Here is a 9,421-nt window from a genome sequence, read left to right on the forward strand (position 1 = left end):
TGTGCGAGTATGTAGCCGTGGCGGTGCTGTGTGCAGTGTGGACTTAGATAGACATTGCAGGTGTTTGAAGTTGAAGCTGGTTTTGAGATGTAGAAATATGATTCTAAGAGTTGTGGATGATTACAGGTGGCTCTTGTGAACTGTATCTGGTTGGTTCACGAAGCAGCTTATAATTGCAGGTGATATGAATGGACAAGGTGTGAGAGAAATGTTGAAGATTATGAGCTGCTTAAACTCAAAAGTTCAGCTGGAGCTACAGAATTGAAGTTGCAGCTGAAATAACCAATGGATTGAAGGTTTGAGCTGTGAGAATGCCTGAATTGATTTAGATGAATGCTAGGATGTGTGTATGGAAACTGTGCAGGGAGTAATGAGCTGTGCCGTTGAGTGGTGTTCAGAAATATTGCAGATGGTTGGCTTGTTTAAGCTGAGATTGATGTTGAATTGGTGGTGCACAAGAAGGAAGAGTTGATGCTGCAATGAATGAGCGGAATGGACAGGTGGTACGGAATTCAGCTGCAATTGCTAAGTAATGAGCATTGCAGATCCATTGGCTGAATTGCATTTGAACTGGAGCAGGAAAAGGAAAATGCTGGTGGTGCTGGAATTGGTTAGTAGAACAAAGAAGCAGAGATGTAACCATGGCTGCAATTGAAGATAAGGGAAGAATAGCCTGAAATGGCCGGGAATCACATAGAAATAGACAGAACTCTGCTTGAATCGGAGTCAGGCGAGTTAACCCGACGATTTAAGTGAGCTGACTCAAATAGACTAGTTTTGACTGGGCTTCACTTGTGGGCTCAACTTCACGGTCAGACTTGGGTAAGTTGTGGCATCAGATTGGCAGGAGATTGTGTGCACGGGATTTTGGCTATTTGGACACCTATAAAAAAAAGAAAAAACTCTAGTCTATTAGGATATCTTTTGCTTCTACTTTTATTCTAGGGTTTAGAAACATGATAGGTTTTCTCTTCCTTCTTGTTATGAACTCCTTGAACATGAGTAGTTAATTTTATTATTGTTTATGGATTAAGTTGATTTCACATAACATGATTTTGGGTTTAATGAATTAGTTTTGTCTCATATTTATCGTTCATGATTCTCTGAAAATATAGTTGTATGGTTGACGTATTACAACATGATTGAGTATTTGTTTTGTCAAGTTGCAAATTGGTAGAACTCATATTCATATCTATAGCTAGTTTAGGATTAATCATCAAGCGATAATCCTTGAACTAAGTAGCATAAATATGATTGTAGGTTATAGTGATATATCCTTGTAATCATATGAGAATCATGATCTTTGTTCGAATTGTTTGCGCAATGTATTTCAATTGCATTGATTAGCATAAGTTCATGAATCTTAATGCTCCATGAGAATTGAACTTGATTAGCGCAAGGCGTTAGGTTATTCTTTTGGTAGAATTCATAATTGCATCGTTTTACATGTATGTGTGAATATAAGAGGAAATTGCGGGATATCCTTTCGACTAGGTATCTTAGGCTTTTGATAATGAGAGATTAAATATCAATTCTACTTATTAAGACAAGAACGTGTTAGTGAATGAAAATGAAATCCTGGACCAATACTTTCACTTCCTTGATTTGCGTGTTTACTTTTCATTGTTTTGCTTTTATTTTATTTTAGTTTATATAAAAATCAGAAAACCTCCACTGTTTTATATAGGAAACCATAACATATTGACAACCTAAGTCCTCTCTGTGGGAACGATCTTTTCTTGCCCTTACTTCATTATATATTTTGAGTAGTAAGAAAGTGTAATTATTTTTGATGCCTACGACAACGATCATTGGCCTTTAATGTATGGTGGTAAGCTTAGAGCGACTTGATTGGCCAAGAAAAGGGGGTCGGCCAAACATAAGGCGCAGCTACACTTCTGGTGAGAGTGTGGCGGCTTTAGAGAGACCTGATTGGTCGATTAAAAGAGGGCCAGCCAAGCATGGGCGTGGCTACACTTCTAGCGAGAGTGTGACGGCTTTAGAGCGACCTGATTGGTCGATGGGAAATGGGGCCGGCAAGTATGGGCCAAACCACAACTTATGTGCGTCTGGCGAGTTTAAAGCGATCTGATTGGTCGAGGGAAATAGGGTCGGTTTAGGATGGGGCGTGGCCAATGGAAAGTGGCCGGCTGGCCTAAGGCATGGCCACACCTCCCTTTCCTGTTGCGGCTCCCTGTTTTTTCTGATTCTGGGCAGGGCTTTGTGATAGACGCATTTATGTGTCTAATTTGTCCTCAATGTTTCGTATTGTTAGTACTCGTTTTCGTCCTTATTATGGTGTTTTGTGTGTTTGTAGGTATTTTTTTTGGAAATAAATATTTTTGGAAATTTCGGCTCGAAAAATTGCCCGAGGCACCCTTGGAGGAACGTGTTATTCGGACTCCCACCGTTGGTTAAGGGGCACCTCAATTACTAAGGGGCACCTTCTTTGCTATTCGCACCCCAGCTGTTGGATAAGGGACAACCCTTTCTTCTTCGTTTGAATTTGTTTTGGCGGGAAATTTTCATTCTCAAACTGTGGATTTTTCGATCGGAATTTGGAGGGGTTATAGGTTAACTCAATCACTGTAACTTCATGGGTAGACGTGATATGACAATAGAAAGCTGGTATGGGTGTTCGTTTGAATCATAATTGGCTCAATCGTGTCATGGAGTGAAACAGAGCAACACGTTCACCGGAGGAGTAGTTCACGGGTTTGCTTGAGTTTTGGAGAATTCGAGCGTGTTATACACATGTTAGGTGACTCGAACAACAGCTTGGAGCGTGTCAGAGGTAAATAAGGTAGATTCAACAACAGCATACGTGTAGGAGAAGGATTTTTGGAAAGAAAATATTCCGAGAATATTACCCTTCACTGCCGAATAAAGAGAGATTACTGTGAGTTATTACGGAGGATTTTCTTCGCCTGTTGAGTATAAATATCATCCTGGGGTAGCAGAGAAGGGAACAAAGAGTTTGGGAGAGAAATAGAGCACCACAGAGTCGAAACACCAAGTTGCAGAGAGACCTGCTGCTGCTGCCATTGAAGAACACGAAGAACGGACCATTCAAGACCGTCGTTTTCCAACAGTAACAATGACTCACAGCCGTGGGTCGTACATCAGAGGCAGACTTATTTTCTACAGCGTTTGCGGCACAGAGCCGTGGGTCTTAGAGCAACAGTAACAGTGACACATCCTTTGTATCGTCTTTTTTTTGGTTTGTAACAAATATAATTGTTACAGAACCCGATTTTGAATTATTTCTCCATTTTCATCATTTGTAAACACCCTTTGAGCAATAATAATGATTTTTGAGCGTGTTTCCAACATGATGAGCGGCTAATTCTCCTACAACCAAGGCAATGAGGAAGCTATTTGCGCATGAATAATTGGTAACTATTTTATTTTCTCTAATATTTAATTATAATTCGCTCAATCACTGCTTTTGCAGAGTTTTTAATTGTTTGCATAATTTTCTTCATTAGTTGTGATTCAATTAGATAGGTTATGCTTTTATTAGATAATCTATGCTTAGGGGATACAATTAATTTTTGAGAATTTGCCTGATTATTTGTGAGTTAAGAAAATAAGGACTTAAAATAATTAGAGTTTTGGATTATTTACCATCATTCATGTGTAATAGTGGAATCAGTGTCTTGGTTATTTTCTCATATCTTGAAGTCAATTTTGAATAAGTTTTCTTTATTTTTAAAGTCTAAAATCTTGCTTTCACAAGCCTCAACGAACCTTTTTACTACAACTCAATTGAAAACACATCAATTTTTGGCGCCGCCGACGCGGGCTTGTCTTTAGGCTAGAGTTTTTAGATTTTTTAGGTTTTTTTTGTTTTTATTTTATTTGTTTCTTTACGTTTTTGGGTTTTTGTCTTTTCCTTACAGATTTTGGAATTTGGAGCGAAAGAAAATTTTGCCAAAGCTTTGGTGAATACTTAAAGACTTGGAGTAAAAGACAAAGCGAAAGGAGCGAAAGAAGAATTTTTTTTGTTTTTATTAAAAAAGAGAGAAAAAAAGAGACATTTTATTTTGTTTTTTTTTTTTATTTTTTTTAGACTTTCCTTTTTTCTTTGGACTTTGGACTTGGACATTTGGACATTTTTTTTAAACCCTACGGAAGGGTAGTATTAAATATTAAACTGTTTGCAGAGAAGGACGGTGATTACGATATCACCTCGGCCCCTCGGGTTCGTACACGACATTGGAGTTGTGGCCCGAGTCGACTTCAGCGGTTCATCCCCCGTCTGGAACGGGAGGTAAGTTTGTCGAAACACTCGTCCTTCCTGTCAGCGAGTTACTGTATTCCTTCGTTTGCATATATTGAGGACTTGAAAACGGCTGCTTTAATTTCCTAGTAAAGGGCAAGGACTGGCCATACAAGATAAGGGTTCGGATTTCATCACCGTTCTCTTCTTGCCCGCCTTAGGAAAACAAAACCAAACGCGAACCTAAACCTAAAATTTGGAATAGAACGAGACCTATAGGGTAACGAGCTTAATAGGAAAGTCGTTCGAAAAATATTGGTTACTCTTTTGAGCATACTTCGAAGTTCATGATGGTTTCTGTGAGTTGAATGCGTGACTGCGCCGCCTTGGAATGCGGTGAGGCCTTGGGTATCAAAGCTCTACGCAGCTTCCCTCGCCTCTATTCAACTTACTTTGACTCGGATTGATTCCAGAGGGGTTTGCTCAAATTGTAACGAATTCCCATTCGAAGGATTAGAAGCTGGTCTAGAAACAATCTAAGTGGAGCCATCATGCTTTTTGTTTGCTAGAAATCAGTAGGTTTGCTGTGGTGGAGTCAGCCTTGTTTGTGTTTGCATAGAACTTCCCTTCCTTTTAGGATTTTTCTTTTTCTTTTTTTTTCTAGTGTATGCCCGAGGTTATTCGAGAGCGGGCTTGGAAAAAAAACTCTAGGTCGTTTGATTAGTGATAAACCTAGTAGTTCTTCTTGTGAAGGCGGGGAGCTCGAAGACTCTTCTTTTGAGAGCCCCGTTTTTGGAAACTTCAGTTTTGAGAATCTGTCTCTTTTGAGGAAGTACCCCTAGTACTTCAGCTGTGCCAGCGATGGCAACTTTGAAAGATTACATGTTCCCAACTAGGACCAACCGAGCTTCGTGCATTAAATTGCCAGCCAGTACGGCTAATTTCGAGATAAAACCTAGTATTCTTCAGATGATCCCTATGTTCTTAGGAAAAGATGATGAGAACCCTTATTTTCATATTAGGGACTTTGAGGAAATCTGTGGGACAGTTAGAATAAAAGACCTCACTGATGAAGTTTTGAAACTTAAGATGTTTCCCTTTTCCTGAGAGATAAAGCCAAGACCTGGCTGAACAACCTACCACTGAGTCCATTGAAACATGGCAGGAACTTGTTGCTGCTTTCTATATGAAATTCTACCCTAAGCATAAAACTGCAGCTGTTAGGCAGAAAATTAGTGCTAGTGTGCAACAAGAGGGAGAGTCTCTTTATAGGTTTTTAGAGAGATTCAATGATCTCCTATCCCAGTGTCCTCACCATGGATTTGATAAGATGAAACTTGTTGAGATTATTTATAATGGTTTAGACTATTCGACCAAAGCCATGGTCGAGTCTATGTGCGCTGGTGAGTTCACCAGTAAAAATGCTGATGATGCTTTTACCTTCTTAGGAGCTATTGCTGAAAAATCCCAACAGTGGGAGTCTTGTGTTGAACCCCCTAAAAGACTCTTGGTCAATAGAAGTAGCACCAATGTGGTAGATACAAGCTTCGAGTCAGATGCTAAGTTTGCTGCTTTGTCTAGAAGGTTAGAAGCTTTGGAATTGAATCAGCCTAATATAGGTCTCTTGTTGAACCTGATGATAGGATTAGAGCCGCTCAAGTCTCTAGTTGTGGAGTAGAGCCCAATAACTCGTTTTGGGAAGGTCATGTTAGTGAAGAACAAGCCCATGCTGTCTATAACAACGCTAGGTTTGAGAACCGTCAGAAGTTTGACCCATACTCAGAAACCTACAACCCTGGTTGGAGAAACCATCCTAATTTTTCTTGGTCTAAGGGCCAGAATCAAGGTCAGTCTAGTAATTCTCAGCCTCCCCCAGGTTTTGGTTATGCTAAGAACTCTTCAGGTCAACCCCAGTTTCAGAACCCTTCGGATAAAAAGATCACAAGTTTAGAAGACACTCTAGCCTCGTTTATTAAAAACTCTGATAAGATCAACCTAATGGTTGCTCAAGGGATAGAAGAAAGTAAAAATAGGTTATGCTAACTCCCAAGCTATTTCTGAGTTAAAAAAAGGTTAGTCAGATAAATGAATCTTTGAGGGAAAAAGGTAAGTTTCCTAGTCAAACTCAACCCAATCCTAAAGCAGAGAAATCGTACAATCATGTGAACTCTATTACAACCCTTAGGAGTGGAAAGAAAGTTGACAATAAGGTTGCCATGCCTGATAGTGAACATGTGTAGTTCACCCTTCTGAGCCAGAAAATGAGGAGACTGATAGAGTCTCTAAAGAGACCAATGAGGGTCCTGCTGAGCCCGGCTTTGTTCCCAGAGCCCCGTTTCCCCAGCTGCTAGTTCCAACTAAGAGGGAGTCCAACTTTAATGATATATTGGAGGTTTTTAAGGAGGTAACTATCAACCTACCATTGTTGGATGCGATTAAGCAGATTCCCGCTTATGCTAAGTTTCTTAAGGACTTGTGTACACGAAAGCGTAAGCTTAGTGTCCAAAAGAAAGCCTTCCTAGCTAGTCACGTGAGTTCCATTATTCAGAATACCACTACTCCTAAGTATAAAGACCCAGGGTCCCCTACCATTTCTTGCACAATAGGTAAATACCGTGTTGAGAAAGCTTTGCTTGACTTAGGAGCCAGTGTGAATTTACTTCCATACCATGTGTACCTCAAGCTAGGACTTGGTGATATGAAACCTACCCAGATGACACTTCAGTTAGCTGATAGGTCCGTTAAAATTCCTCGTGGTGTGATCGAGGATGTTCTTATTGAGGTCGACAAGTTTATTTATCCAGTGGATTTTGTTATCCTAGATACCCAACCTGTCCCTGACCCAGAGAACCAGATACCAGTGATTTTAGGTCGCCCATTTTTAGCAACATCCAATGCGATCATTAATTGTCGAACTGGTATTATGAATTTGTCTTTTGGTAATATGACTATTGAGCTGAACGTCTTTCATATTAGTAAGCTACCCTCTGAACTAGATGACTCGAGCATAGAAGAGGTAAACATGATAGGAACATTAGTCGAGGAGTCATTACCAAACACTTTGTTAGAAGATCCGTTAGAGAAATGCCTAGCTCACTTTGGGATTGATTTCGATGATGATAATGTGATTAATGAGGTGAATGCTTTGTTAGATTCAACCCCTTTGTTAGACACTAGTAACGGATGGAAACCTAAGTTCGAACCACTACCAGTTTCTAAGTCTACCCTAGTTCCTTCGTTAGAAGAGCCTCCTAAGTTGGACCTAAAACCATTGCCAGATACCCTGAAGTATGTGTTTTTAGGCCCGTCTGAGACTTTACCTGTGATTGTTGCTTCCGACTTGGATAGTGATCAGGAAAGTAGGCTAGTGACCGTCCTTCAAAACAACAAGGAAGCTTTAGGACCATAGCCATTAAGGGTATAAGTCCTACTGTTTGTATGCATCAGATCTATTTAGAGGAAGATACCAAACCATTAGGGAGATGCAACGAAGACTAAACCCTAATATGAAAGAAGTAGTTCGAACCGAGGTTCTTAAGCTGTTAGATGCAGGCATTATCTACCCCATTTCAGACAGTAAGTGGGTCAGCCCCGTTCAGGTTGTTCCCAAGAAATCCGGTATTACTGTAGTCCAGAATGATAACAATGAGTTAATCCCGACCCGAGTGACCACGGGTTGGCGTGTTTGTATTGACTATAGGAAATTGAACAAGGTCACTAGGAAGGACCACTTTCCCCTTCCCTTTATCGACCAAATGCTAGAGAGATTAGCTGGACATAGTCATTACTGTTTTCTAGATGGCTACTCAGGCTACAATCAGATCGTTATTTTCCCCAGAAGACCAAGAAAAAACTACTTTTACCTGTCCCTTTGGTACCTTTGCGTATAGACGCATGCCTTTCGGGCTATGTAACGCCCCTGCGACTTTTCAGCGTTGCATGATGAGCATATTTTCCGATATGGTAGAAAAGTTTTTAGAGGTCTTTATGGATGATTTTTCAGTGTTTGGTTCGTCTTTCGATGAGTGCTTGCATCATTTGTCATTAGTGTTGACTAGGTGTAAGGAAAAGAATCTAGTGCTTAATTGGGAGAAATGTCACTTCATGGTTCGTTCAGGAATTGTTCTAGGGCATATCGTATCTTCGAAGGGTATAGAGGTAGATAAGCCAAAGTTGACCTTATTAAACTTTACAGGTCCCAAAAACCGTAAGAGATATTAGGTCATTCTTAGGGCATGCTGGTTTTTATCGTCGATTCATTAAGGATTTTAGCTTGATTTCTAGACCTCTTTGCAATTTGCTTGCAAAAGATGTTAAGTTTGTCTTTGATGATGCTTGTTTAGAGGCTTTTGAGAAGCTTAAGACTTTACTCACTACCCCCCCATAGTCCAGGCACCCAACTGGAACCTACCCTTTGAGATCATGTGTGATGCTTCAGATTATGCTATTGGTGTTGTGCTAGGTCAGCGAGAAAACAAATTACTTCATGTGATTTACTATGCTAGCAAAACTCTGAATGATGCCCAGTTGAACTATACCACTACCGAGAAGGAACTGTTAGCCATTGTGTTTGCCTTAGACAAGTTTAGACCCTATCTCTTAGGTTCTAAGATCGTCATATATACTGATCATGCTGCTTTGAAATATCTTTTGTCTAAGAAGGATACGAAACCTAGATTGATTAGGTGGATACTTTTGTTGCAAGAGTTTTCTCCAGACATTAGAGACAAAAAGGGTGCCGAAAATGTAGTAGCAGACCACTTGTCTAGGCTAGTTGTTGATTCCCTGATGATTCCCTTCCTATAAGGGATAGTTTCCTGATGAACAACTTTTCTTTGTTACCCAAGCACCTTGGTATGCGAATATAGTGAATTATCTTGTTACTGGTCGAATGCCCCAACATTGGGGTAAACAAGATCGTTCTAGGTTTTTAGCCGAGGTTAAGCACTTCTTTTGGGATGATCCTTATTTGTTTAAGTATTGTCCAGACCAGATTATTAGGAGATGTATACCTGAGAGTGACCAGTCCAGTATTATTTCCTTTTGTCATGATCATGCTTGTGGAGGTCACTTTAGTGCTAAGAAGACTGCTGCTAAGATATTGCAGTGTGGATTCTATTGGCCTTCGTTGTTTAAAGACTCCCACAGTTACTGTGTTACTTGTGAACGTTGCCAGAAATTAGGAACCATTTCTCGTAG

This window comes from Papaver somniferum, chromosome 9, assembly GCF_003573695.1.
Source record: "Papaver somniferum cultivar HN1 chromosome 9, ASM357369v1, whole genome shotgun sequence".
In the NCBI taxonomy this organism is placed as follows: domain Eukaryota; kingdom Viridiplantae; phylum Streptophyta; class Magnoliopsida; order Ranunculales; family Papaveraceae; genus Papaver; species Papaver somniferum.